This window comes from Magnolia sinica, chromosome 6, assembly GCF_029962835.1.
Source record: "Magnolia sinica isolate HGM2019 chromosome 6, MsV1, whole genome shotgun sequence".
NCBI lineage: Eukaryota > Viridiplantae > Streptophyta > Magnoliopsida > Magnoliales > Magnoliaceae > Magnolia > Magnolia sinica.
The window spans coordinates 83,850,443-83,862,209 of NC_080578.1; the positions used below are offsets into that span (position 1 = coordinate 83,850,443).

At 38.1% G+C, this 11,767-nt stretch overlaps 1 long non-coding RNA gene across 1 annotated transcript; it reads left to right on the forward strand.

The window, feature by feature from the left end:
• Positions 1-10,685: 10,685 nt before the first annotated feature.
• On the forward strand, positions 10,686-11,454 carry LOC131250090 (uncharacterized). The gene is made up of 2 exons (XR_009173050.1): positions 10,686-10,780; positions 11,197-11,454. It is a non-coding gene; the product is annotated as an uncharacterized LOC131250090 (long non-coding RNA).
• The last annotated feature ends 313 nt before the right edge of the window (positions 11,455-11,767 follow it).

The window sequence follows — 11,767 nt, forward strand, 5'->3', positions numbered from 1 at the left end:
CGGAGTTAAAAAAGGGCTTATGCTCCATCAAGAAACCCTATAAGCTACTAAGAAATTTCCAAACCATAGTGACAGATGATTGATTTGCAGGATGAAGGAAATCCATATTAAATCAATCAGTACAAGGAAAAAAAAAACAAATAGATTATGGTTGCTACAAATATAATCAACAAAAATGGCAATATCTTTACATTGTTGTATATCAAGATCAAGCTTCACAGTATGCTAGAAATTCATCACTCACAGTAACAGATAATCAAAATCCTACTCTTGTGCACTCATGCCATAGTGGCACATGTTAGAAGAGTAAGAATCAAAATCCTACTCTTATGAGTGAACATAGCTTTTCACAGGTTAAAAAATGTGTGCTTACAGTGAACTCAGAATTCAGCATGCTCCTTTCCCTTGTATACGCAGGTTATCTGCACATAGTTGCTGTGTTAGTCAAACGGAAAGACAAAAAAGAAAAAGAAAAAAAGAAACTGAGAAGTGGATAAAAAAATTCAGTTATCTTACACCCATGGTTCTAATTATCAGGTATCATATTTGTACCAATGACACCAATACAATTGACTTATCAAACATGTTGGTGAGAAACGTCAAAAATATTGAAAAAATACTATATATCTTATCCTTTTGTGTGTGTGTGTGTGTGTGTGTGGTCCATCCATTTCACCATCTCTTTTTAGAGCATGGTCCAAAAATTGAGGCAGATACAAATCCCAGGTGGACCACATGACAGAAAAACAGTGGTGATTGAACACCCACCATTTAAAACTTCCTAGATCCACAGTAATGTTTATTTGCCATCCAACCTGTTTATAAGTTCACACAGACCAGGAACACCCATGGTTCTATGTACATTATTCTTATTATGGGTATTTCAGGTTTGAGCTGGTATACCAATGTATGGTGCTCCTCACTTCAACTATGAGGTCTCAGGTTCAAGCCCAGCTTACCATGCCATAGTTGTGCTCATTAAAAGGGGAAATCAGTGAACTTTGCCATTTATTTATCGTTAGCCTAATCAACACAATGGTATTCTCACCCTTTCCTGAACATTCAAGGCATTGGAGCCACTGCTCAGGATATTTAGGTTTTCATGCACCCTGAAATCCAAATCATTACCATAAAGTAAGAAAATTCTATCTTTTTTTAGAGTAACAAATCAAGATCTATTTATTGGGTAGCAAAAAATAAAATGTAAGGTCAAGTAATTGCTTCCAGTGTAGACCAAATCCCTTGGCTGGGATACAAATCTGATTTACATCAAGTTACATGAACCTTCCACCTAAGCAATACTCTCACTTCAAATCACACTTCAGACTCATGCTCCTGCTTCCTATCTGCTTATACTTTGATGCATCCAGGCCACACATAAAGTGTGTTAACAATCTGATTAATATATTTGGTCCAGATTGGCATTTTTATTACACTCCTGGGCACATAAGTCCAATCACCTAAATAGCAAACTAGTTGTACTGCACAACCCACAAGTCCAACCAGGCCCTTTATATATGGCCCTTACACAAACTGTAGACCTCATCTTGGGGTATTCCTGCAGTCCATAGAACACCACAACCAGATGGTTGTGTCTAAGTGATGTACTCTAGTAAGTTTCAACTTCTATGGTTTACCCATTTAGATTGCAATTCCTTTCCTTTATTGCCAGCGAAGTAGTTGCTACTTGATTATTCTTGGAAACAATATCTGCGAAACAAATGGTTTGTAAACAATTCCCACTGTGTTAATTATTGGTCCTTGTTGGAAGGCCGTTGGTGCAGCTTCCATCTTTGAGGAATACAGGAAGGTGACAAAGACAGTCATGCCAACAAATAAAGACAACTAGGCATACAACTAGCCCCTTTGGTCATTTAAACAAAGGGAGAATGGACAAAGACAGTCATGCCAACAAGAAATGGATCTCATTACTGTGATTTCCATAGTAATGAGAAATCACTCTCAATGTTTGACTCTCAACCTTTTAACATTTCCATGGTAAACAACACTTGTAACCATCAGGTTGCCTACAACTAGCCCCTTTGGTCAGATGTGAGGTCTTTGAAATCAACTTTGAGTTATCTTTGAAGTTTGCAAGTTGCTTGGAATTTCCATAGAGTTTTCTAATTTAGGTCAGTTTGCCCAATGAGCAAGTTAGCTTGGATGAAAGAGTCCAGGAAACTAGAGTTAGCATGTTTTGTTTAGGAAGTTAGACTTTAAACACCATAATTAAATACAATCAATGGCTTGCATTTTACAATGAGCTTTAGAGTTAGTCTTAGGACTGTTTCTAAATTCGCTTATAAAGAGTCTTGAAATATGCTTGGAGATGCTATATTGTAAGGAGAAACTTACGTAGATATGTTGCATGGGGGGTGGAAGGAGAAACTTAATGCTTGGAGATGCCCATCTGGCAGGAGGAACAAGAGTTCACAGATTTATTAATGGAGGTTTGAAATTAAAAGCAAGCAACCAAATGGTGAAGATGCTCCAAAATTACAAGTGGGGCCAATATTTCTAAAATCCAAACATTGATTTGATAGGCACTGCCATTGATGGAAGATGCTCCAAAATTCTTACCAATCTAATTTCCTAATCTGTCAATCAATGTCCTACAGAAGACGGTTAAGAAAAAATAATAAATCAAGTGCCTGGATAAAAAAAAAAAAACAAAAAAAAGATGGCCAAAGATTATATGGCAAGAATGACTGTAAAAAAATCTAGACACACTGGCTTCTTAATGAGTTCTCCATGCACAAACAAAAACTAATACTATAATTAAACATTATACAAGCTATGATGCCAACTATCATATGTGACTAAAAAAGTCTGAAAACATATGAAGTAAACATAAAACAGAGGTTAAGCCCACATGTATGTGGAATTGTGTCCATTCACATGCAGCCGCACATGCCAATATGGAACATGTGTGAGATCTCAGCTTTTCATAAGATGAGCCACATGCAAGAATCAGTCTTTTCAATCCTAAAGTGTGGCACAATATACAAAAGAAATGAGTGGCTTCTTTTTTTCTTTTTTACACACCCTCACACCCAGTGGCTATTTTTTTTTTCTTCATTAAATGTTTCTAGCCATTGTTTTGATGGCCTTCTCTTCATTGAATGTAGAATGCTGTCATATTTCTTTCTTAATTGACCATCTGCTAGCAACTAATTGAGTCATTGTGCAAATTGAAGAACTGGCCTATGCCATAGAAACTCAATTGAAGCACTGAACATTATATACTACCAGTTTGTTTTTGGGGTATTGTATATGATGCTTAATGGAAAGAAATGGAGCTTTTGTGATCAGCCTAATAATGTTGCAGGTAGGGCCCTCTGGTTGGAAGTTAAGATCGTCTGGCTACTATGATCTTTAAGTTAAGATAGCAGAGTTGAAAATTTCTACCCTATGGACTAATGAGCATCTAGGCTTACAGCAGTGGGTGGAAATAATGATATTCTAATTATAGTTTCGCAGAGTGTGAAGTGAAGCAGCAAGATATTTGGGTTGCAGGAGTGGGGAAATGTTTTTTTAAATGTTAGCAAGTATAAACAGCTAAGAAGCACGAGTGGGGGCATGAGTCAGTAGCACAGTTGAAAGCCACAATGGCACTTTATTAGAAGGATCATGCAACCAAGGATTCAATTATATAATAGAAGTGGACTCTGTTTTGGACAACCATGTCAGTATTGCTAAAACCTTCAAACATGGGAAGACACACACCAACTTCTTAAACAACAATTCTTTCTTTATCCAGAACATAAACAAGTCCATGTCATTATGTATGCCAAAGTTCATTGTAACAAACAGATCCAATGGTTGGTGCATAGCAATGGCCATCCAAAGTGGGCAAATCATATCAAAGCTTCAATCACAGAAATAAGGGGACCACTTCCTTTTTTTTACGTACTAAATATGATAGTATAATGATCAATATAAAAAAATGATGAACTCTGCAATGTTTAAGGTGGGGCTCTCTGGCTGGACATTTTTTTTTCTCAGCTTGTTGCTTCTAGCATTGCTTCCAAAATAGTGCCAGTCTTGACATCCACCATTGATCTCACATTAGCAATGCAGGCCTAAAATACAATGAAGTTTGTACAGACACATTAGCAAATGATCAAATGCAGGAAATGAATAGAGAGAGTAATTAAATTCCAATAGCTGTTAGTTTTTTCAATTGAATAGAGAGAAACAACAAGCAAGGTGAAGCCTCGAGTCCACAATGAAAAGTAGGACATGAACTGCCTATTTGGATGTACCCCAGAATGTGATTGGGATCCAAAATGGGGCCCTACCTGTGTCCGTTTTGCAGAAGTAGAGCATAATGGAGCAAATGCAAATGCAAAGAACTCAACCTCGGGTACAGAGCCGGGGCTGAGCTGGTTCAAAATGCTACATAAAATAGTCCCATCGATCAAGCATGCTTTGTTCTTCTTTTGAAGCTTCAAAAGAGCTAATTAAGTGAGGAAACATACACTTCAATTGTGTGCTCCATGTTGTGTCAATCACAGAGGTAAAATCTGAAGATATGGTTGAGGAAAGGTGATAGTGGATTGACAGGTATTGGTTGAAGCATTTCTTCAAATGACTAGAGGGCATATTTCTATATAAAATAAAAACTCCACACTTTAAATATAATAGGAGGTAGTATATGGTCATCATGCATATAATCAAAATCATAACCCAAGTCTAGAACATCCCAACGTTTTAGAAGTAAAAACATAAACGAATAGATACTAGTGATGGATTGCACCTTAGTCCACCTCCTCGATCTTGGGCCTAGCCCCGATGCCCCCTACTAATAGACCAACATCATGTTGAATTAGATGAGAAATGAAGCATCTCCTGATGAACAAAATGCAGGAAAAAAATGACCAGATTCCAAGTCTAATTGCAGAGAGAGAGAGAGAGAGAGAGAGAGAGAGAGAGAGAGAAGAATTAGAGGAGCTTTTGCTTGGAGTTAGGGTTTTAGAAGGAAAAGGTGGTGAGTTTGGGCGATCCATTTGTAGAGAGAGAGAGAGAGAGAGAGAGAGAGAGAGAGAGAGAGCTGTCGGTTAGGGTTTTTTGGGTGTGGAGGAAATGAGAAAAATGATATGGGGGTTTTATATGGGATAATTGGAATTCCGAGTCCGATTGCAGAGAGATAGAGAGAAGAATTTAAGAAGGGCTTTGAAAATGGGATGATTGAGAGAGAGGGAATGAGAGGGTTTTGGGATGATTGAGAGGGAGAGGGAGGGAGAGGGATGGCCGAATATTGATTTGGGCGCGCGGCTCTCTTTTGAGCGCGTGCCCAATTACTTTGGGCGTGGATTGGGTACCTACGTGGGGCCCACCATGATGTACATAGTTTATCCATTCCGTCCATTCATTTTTATAAATATATATAGGAAATGATCCCAAAAATGAGGTATACTGAAAGCCCAAGTGGACCACACCATAGGAATCACGTGTGATTTAATCTCTATTGTTTCCTACGGCATGGTCCACTTGAGGGCCTCTTATGGATAGGGGTGGCAATCTTTTTCTATGGCACTCTTTCTTTGCACCAAGGCCACATCTCTTCTGGTAAGCTTTCACGTCAAATTAATGTGCATGATAACCATCAATAATTTTTCAGAATTTTCACAAGGCTTCTAAAGAAATCAACTGTGAAACTACAAATGTAAAGAGAAGAAGAATAAGAAGAAGAAGAAGATCCAAATAGTGTCAGGACCAGCAAGATAACCCAATATAGTTTTAATCAGCCCTTTCGCAGTTCCATATATTATAGGTGGAAATAACAGTTGTTTCCTTCTAGGAATTTCACTGTTTCTAGGACTCTACCTACTTTCTGAATATGTATAAGGTTTCTTTCAATGCTATTGCATGCTTTTAATAAATGTGTGGGGCTCTATCTTAATTTTAAATTTCAAGTGTATCAATTCAAAATACTTAGTTAAAGCATTATACTTCAAACAAGGCATGAAATCTCAAAGACAACAAAGGCATGCTTCCATAAGAGGTATGAGAGTAACATCTCAATTGCTTGTGGAGATTTTGGTAATTAAATCTCTTGCAGTCTATGCTTGAATTGCTCCATTTATTTCAAGGGAAGCTGATATTGATACCCTCATGTTTCCTATGGTGTGGTCCACTTCAGATTTAGATCTATTTCATTTTCTGGACCATGCTTTAAAATGAGCTGAAAAACTGATGGACAGAGTGGATGTACAACACATACATCAAGGTGGGCTCCATAGTTAGGTACTCACCTAATCCACAACCCCAAGTGAAATAAAGTATTATTTCAAAAAATAAAAAATGTTTGAGTGAATCAGCTGAATACTCCACCAAGCTTCCAAACAATTCTGGATCTGGGTCCCCCATTCACTGATATCAAGTTTCAAATTTCTACCTTTAAAATTTTAAATTTAAAAAAAAAAAATTCAAATTTCTAAAATTACTTCTACAATGTTATATTACAATGTACAGCTGCTCGATAAAGTAATCAATGGAATAAGTTCATATGCAAAAAACTTTCAATGATGCAACCCTAAATTTGAAGAAGAAGAAGAAGAAGAAAGCCACTTAAGAAGCAAATGATACGGTAAATCCAGCATTAGTATAGCCATAAAATCATGAACAAAGACTAGTTTTAAGCTTTCCAGCATCACTGGATGTGTAACAATAGTAACTTCATAATATAACATTGCACAAATAGATAGAAAATCAAAATGAGAAAAAGTGCAATCAGGTGCTAAATAGTTGAGCAAACAAAACAACAATGTAACAAGTGATACGCACCTCCTGCATACGGTCCAAGGCACGAATATTGTCTAACATGTCCAAGGATGGAGAGAGACCACCATGCAAGCAGAAGATCTTAAGCAGGCAATAAGACATGTCTAATCAGAAGTGATCATTGGCTAAATTAAAGTAAAAAGTCCACACCATTCTAGAACTCAAACCTGACTCTCAATAAGGGCCGTAAGGGGTAGATAACCAAAAAGATCAGTAAAATATTTCCAGACATTGTTGTGGAAGTATTTTCCCACTTTCAAAACATTCCCAAAAATATATACATATTGGAGGACATGGATTGCTTGAATTGAATGTAATGAGGTGAACAATGTATATGCGTCTAAGGACAACAAAATGTAGCAATCCTAATGTTGGTTGTAAGGTATAGGCGTCTAACTCAATCCATATGCTGACCAAAGGAAGCACCATATGATGCCAATATACAAATATTTAGATGTACATGGAAATGAAAATGGCAGTATAACTACCTTTCTTACTAAATTTGTACCATGTTATACATACGTTCAAGGTGGGCCCGATTGAGTTTACTCGGTGCGATAAGAGCGTACCGAGTAACTCAGTACTCAATCCAATTTACCATCCAACCTATTGACAGTGGTGGGCCCCACAGTCAGGGATCCACCTAATCTGTGTCTATTCTCTGTGCATCTTTTTCTTCGAAGAATTGAAGTTAGTAAGTTTTGTGGGCCCCATCATAATGTGTGTCGAACATCAATACCGTGGATTTGATGTGTCCCTTTTATGTTAAAAGATATCTCAAAAATCATCGGTAAACAAAACTCAAGTGGGCCATACCATTTAAAACTATATGAAGACATCTTAAAAAATATAAAAGCACTTGATGGGGCCCACATGAGTTTTGGATGCAGCTAAAACTTGGTCTGACCCCTCATCCAAGTGGGACACACATAATGAGTGGGTTGGATATGTGAATCACATTTAGGCAAGCCCAATATAATGAGTTGGAACTAATGCTTAAGTTGACCACAAAGTGGGGATTGAACACTCACCATAAAAAACTTGTTGGATCAGGTAGATCTGTTGGTTATTTTTGAGAGATGCCGGAAATCATTTATATTTGATCTGTTTGGATTTTTAAAACTTTATGGGATGGTCATAAAGCATAAACAGGGTTTCTGAAGAGTTTGAATGGTCAATTAAGATTTGATGGGTCATGTTCCAGATCTTGAGGTTTATCATTCATCCTCATGACATGTCAAGGGTCTTACTATTTGATCAATTTAGTTTTTCAGTGGCTCCCGAGTTGCCTAAATATATTTTTATTGAAGCCCAATTGAAGCTTTAAAGAATATTTCGTTCTTATCTTCCCTACAGTGTCTCCACCCTTAATGAGTGAGTCTACTTGATTCTAAGGCTAGGCATCCAATAGTGGCGTCATATAATTTGTCGGTAATTACAATTATTCACCAAAGGTTCATATTTATATTCTAGTGTTGCCCTTGGATATTGTATAAAGTTGGACTATCTAGATGGATATGTGCCCGATAGGCACATGTGTGAGTTGTACACAAGCTTCATTGCCCTTAACATATGTGCATAGCAAAGGTCTTAATAAGGCATTTATAAATATGAATGTTAAGGGCCCATCTGGATTAACAGTGGGTTCAACAGTAGGCCTCATAATTCCCATTGCTTATTTCGGTGTGGTCCACTAGAGATTTGGATCTACTCTGTTTTTAGGCTCATGCGTTAAAATGAGATGGCAAAATAAATTGACGAGGTGCGTAAAACATATGCATCATGGTGGGGCCCGTGAAGTTTTAATAAATGAACATGACGAGGACATCACAGGGGCCATCACTGCCAAATCTTAGGGGAGGAAACACAGGAGCAAATAGTTACTTTAATTTTTGAGTAGTTACATGGAGTCAAATAAGTTAAAAGTGTCATTATTATAATTTTATCATATCCCAAGACAATTAGATTACTAATTACATCACTATAATAACTTTAATACAATGCTTTGTGCCATTGTTTAGGTAATCAATGGTTAAAAATCATTGGTTAGTCACTGAGATGTGATCTTGTGCTTGAGGCCCATCCAAGACATGTAATTCCATCATTTTCAGGCAAAGTATACATTTCAATAGGTTTATTATAGCCATTATGTCAAATATTAGGTATGTCCACTAATTTGAGATATTAAAATTAATTTAGTAATTAAATTTAAACTCCTTCAATATATTATGCATAGTTACTTTTAAATTACAGAGGATTCTAAATCCAGGGTGCCAAACTCAATAAGGGCCTGTTTGGCCGGGCGGATTGGAAGGGATTGGAATATAGATCCCGGGATTGGCTAGGCGTGCCAAACAGACACAGGATCCTGATCTCGGGATATAGCAATCCCATGGATCTTAAGACAATCCACTGACATCACCATCATTACCTTTAAATCCCATCTAACCACCCTAATCCCTTCAGGGCCCATTTGGCCGGGTGGATTGGTACGGATTGAAGGGTATTAGGGTGGATGGCATGGATTTCAAGGTAAAGATGGTGTTGTCAGTGGATTGTCTTAAAATCCATGGGATTGCTATATCCCAAGATTGCTATATCGAGTTTGTTTAGCATGCCCGGCCAATCCCGGGATTAAACCTTCCCATCCCTTCCAATCCCTCAAACCAAACACGTCCCAGAAAAATTTAAATGGATTAGGGTGGATTGGATGGGATTTAAAGGTAATGATAGTGTTGTCAGTGGATTGTCTTAAAGATCCATGGGATTGCTATATCCTGGGATTAGATCACCCAGTCTGTTTGGCATGCTTGGCCAATCCCCCTGCCACCAGCTCCATGGCTGGTGGTTAGTGCTTTGGGGGCCCCACCATCATGTACGTGTTTCATCCATTCCGTTCATCCATTTTTTACATATCATTTTATAACTTGATACCAAACATGAGATGGATATAAATCTTAAGTGGACTATCACATGAAAACAGTAGTGATTGGATATCCACCATTAAAATCCTCTTAAGGCCCATTAGACTATTTATTTTCATAGATCAGGAAGATTGAAGGCTCAAGTGGACCACATGGTAGGAAACAATAGAGATTAAATCACATGTGATCCCTATAATGTGGTCCACTTGGTCCTTTAATATAACTTATTTTTGGTATTATGTAATAAAAGTAAGTATTAAAATATATGGACGACATGGATAAACCAAATACATCATGGTGGCCCCACGTAGCCTCTAATGGGACCGTCCAATACCCAATTCACGCCCAAAATGGGTGCCCAATTCGAAAACGAATTGGCTACTTCCCCTGCCACCAGCCATTGGCTGGTGGTTGGTGCTCTGTGGGCCCCGCCATTACAATTTACAAGAAACAGTGTTGAATAAACATTACAAGAAAAAATGAGGTATAACTCAATCTCAAGTAGACCACATTAGAAGAAACAGCGTAGAATGAACATTGACCATTAAAAACGTTTTGGGGACTATAAAAGTTTTGGATCAGTCTGATATTTATTTCTTCCCTTCATCTGGGTCTTTATGACCTAATCAACAGATTGGATGTCAAATAAACAGTACAGTGGGCCTTAGGAGGATTTTAATGATGGATATCCAATCATTATTGTTTTCCTGTGGTGTGGTCCACCTAAGATTTGTATCCCTATCATTTTTTTATAGCAATCCTAAAATGATATGTAAAAATGGATGAACGGAATGGATGAAACACATACATCATGGTGGGCCCACAGAGCACTGACCATCAGCCACGTGGCGAGAGTAGCCAATCCGTCTCCGCCCAATTCACGCCCAAATTTTGAGCGCGCGCCCAAAAAAAAACCTAAAGCTCTCTCTCCCTTTCTCCGTTCCCTTATTCCCTCTCTCTCTCGCCCGATCTCTGCTCCCTCTCTCTCTCTCTCTTCATCCCGATCTCCTTTCCCTTTCTCTCTCAAGCCCTTTAAGCAGAGGAAGCAAAAGAAGAAAGTAGACGACAAGGTTTGTCTCTTCATCTGTGTGTGTGTGTGTGTGTGTGTGTGTGTGTGTGTGGTTCTCGGAGCTCTGTTCTGCTGTACCCATCAATTTTTTTTTTTTGGATTTCTGATATCTTCTGTAACATGGGTGGAGCTGGTTTAGGCGGTACTAGGGTGGTGCTGGTTTAGGTGGACCCAGCCCAAAAGGGTGGTGCTGGTTTAGGTGGTACTAGGGTTTGAACTGGTATGATGTGTTTCCTCCAAAAAAAAAAAAAGAAAAAAAAAACCCTTACTCCAGATTCAATGGAGATGGGGTCATGCTAAAGGCTTAGATGAAGAAATCATGTTAGCTTAGTTGGATACATATGTTGACATTATTATGAGCTAAATGGCTGTATTTTTGGTTCTATTCATTCCCTCTTTATGCTGGTTGAATTTTAGTTTTTGGACTTGCATTCAAGGCTTGCTGTTTGATTGCCTGGAAAGATAACAACACTGTCTCTGCTTCCATGTAATTCGTATACAGGTAAGAATTGGCTTTTATCCACTGTATAATCTTACTTGGAAATGCTTGTATGGTAACTGTTAATAGTATTTTCACATACAAGATCCAAAACTCTCATGTGCTTCACATAGAACCTCTAAATCTCTTTCTGCAACTCTTGGGTCCCACATCATGGTGACCCTCCTTTCTCTTCACTGTTTTGTTTAATGTTCTGGGCATAGTTCAAAAACCCAAAAAGCTCTACTTAGATTCAATGTCTTGCTTGGTTGGGTCAGCTCGAAGACTTGGACTAGCATGTGATTTTTACACCATGGCTTGCCCTTAATTGTATGAATGAATGAATGATCCTGATTTCTCATAGATGCGAGTCATTCGAGCATCAAGGAAAGGTCTTAATAGGGTGGGTCTCACATGACAGTGGTAGCAATTGGCGAGTGGCAACATACATCTTGATCGTCTAGCCGGTAAAAAATTGGTCAATGGCTACAAGCTCTTAACCATTCGTAG